This window comes from Aptenodytes forsteri, unplaced genomic scaffold (assembly GCF_000699145.1).
Source record: "Aptenodytes forsteri isolate BGI_AS27 unplaced genomic scaffold, ASM69914v1 Scaffold127, whole genome shotgun sequence".
Lineage (NCBI taxonomy): Eukaryota > Metazoa > Chordata > Aves > Sphenisciformes > Spheniscidae > Aptenodytes > Aptenodytes forsteri.
The window spans coordinates 602,301-604,527 of record NW_008794711.1 but is presented as its reverse complement, the minus strand read 5'-3'; positions in this window follow the sequence as shown (position 1 = coordinate 604,527).

Sequence of the window (2,227 nt, the reverse complement as noted above, 5' to 3'; positions counted from 1 at the left end):
ACCCAAGTTTTTTTAACCAGCATGGGGTCCTGGGTGGGTGGGTGGGTTTTAGGGTGATTATTGGAGCCGTTTGCTCCCTGCTGCCGGGTGGTGGTGGGGGGAATATCGGAGCTTTCCTGGCTCCAGGAGCCCTTGAGCAGGGCATGGGGGACACGGCCTGAGCCCTCACGTCCTTTAGGGACGGTTGGATCCCATAACCCCGGAGCCCTCTTGGCCCCTAGGAGCGGTCTGTTTAACTAGATAAATTAATTGCTCTTGTATTAATTAGCTGAAGACTCCAAATCCTGCAGCGCGGGCGGGAGCCTTGCTGCCAAGCGAGGCCAGGAAGCGTTTCTGATTTACCAGGCTGATAATAAATACGCCCCAAAATACACCTGCAATAATTTGGGGGGTTGGTTTTTTTTGATACCCTCCTCCAAATCGCCTGTCCCACGGCGCTTTGCATCCCTCACCTCCGCAAATAAGCATCCCTCGTGCAGGCAGAGCAGCCGAATAGATTTTTCTTGCCTGAAAAAAAGGGCAAAAAAGGATTTTTGGTGCACGGCCGGACAGGCTGCAGAGAGCTGGAGGAGAAATAGTCTTATTTGGAGGCTTGAAATGCAAAGCAAGTGCCCACACCTCATCCGGGGGCGATTTCATCCCTGCATCTGATCCGGTGTGGGGAATTAGAGGAGCCGCATTGCCGAGCGAACAGCACCATCTCCCGTCTGAGCCCAGCCCCGGCTCCCAGGATCAGCCCTGGGGATGGTTTTGCAAGGCTGGGTCTCCCAAAGAACCCTCCAAATTTAGGCTGAGCTTTGCAGCCGGCCACGCTGGAGGCCGGCGCTCGCTTGGTTGCTGTTTCAGAGCAAAATGCAGGAAAACGCTTTGACTTCGCCTGCAACCGCTCGCCTAGAAAAACACGTCTCCGAGGGATCTCGGCATCTGGGGATGCTCAAGAGCAGCCCCGCTCCCCCATCTGAACACGCAACCCCAAAACTCCCCGGCACAAGTTGATTAACGAGGACGTTAATCGCTTTTAAAGCCTTTTCCTGCTGTGCAGCCCTTTGCAAGGGCTGGAAACTAAATGGTGGTGGGTGGGGGGGGGACGACAGAGGACGGGACGGACGGGAGCGTGTCCCCGTGTATCGCACGCTGGCAGGAGGGAAAAAGCGAGCAAAAATTTGGGAATGCAATGTAGGAAGCGCGGGATCATCCCTGCGGCGTTTCTGAGCTCGGGCTGTAAATCGGGGCCGTGAGCGGAAGATGCTCCTGACGGGGTCCGGACATCGAAGCAGGTCTGGATGTAAAAAATACATGCTGGAAAAATGCAAATTTGAGCTGCGGCTGGAGTTTCTGCCGGGTTTATTGTTTATAAGCACATTAATTGTGTGCCTAATTGTAATTAATACAAGCACTTTAAAAAAAACCCAAAAGAACCCCTCGGTGCATTAGAGAAATAGTTGGATTTGTTCAAACTAAAAGGCGTGCCCTAAGCCAGGGGCGAGACCGCGGCGATTTTCACAGCTGTAAGAGCATCGGCCTCGGGGGCGTCCCGTGCCCACCTGCTCCGACGTGCTATTAAATCCCTCAGTAGCCAAATGACTTCTGTAAAATTTAAGAAAATGTTGTAAAAGAGCCCAGAAAATCAACGTACGCTGGCCAGGGCTCCTTCCACCCCTCGATAGAGGCGAGACCCGACCCGACCGCTCTCCTGGGGAGATGATAGGGATATTCATACCCCCAAAAAACCCACTGATTCTAAGGGGAGCTGACCCGCTCACAGATATCCGGGCTCAAAAATACTTCGGTGAGGGACTTACCCGCTGGAGGCCAGTGATTGCAGCTGCCCACAGGTTTCTTGGGGATCCCCAATATTTCGCTTGGCGCCTCTTTGTTTTCTTCGCTGACGGCAACGGTTGAGCTGCTGCAGCTAAACCGGGTTTTAGGGAAGGTTTAACCACCCAAGACAGGGACTAGAGAAGAAAATGCAGGTGCTGGAGGGGAAAGCATCCCTCACCGCTCCTCTTAAGCTCTTCCCGGGGGGGGATTTGCATCCTCTCTGCCAAACACGAAGCACCTGAGGGAGGGTCAGTCCCACAGCGGGGTGTGGTTTGGGCTGGGGATGCTCCTCTCTGGCAAACACGAAGCACCTGAGGGAGGGTCAGTCCCACAGCGGGGTGTGGTTTGGGCTGGGGATGCTAAAGATTGGGACGTGTTTGATCATATCAAAGCCAGAGAGATGGGC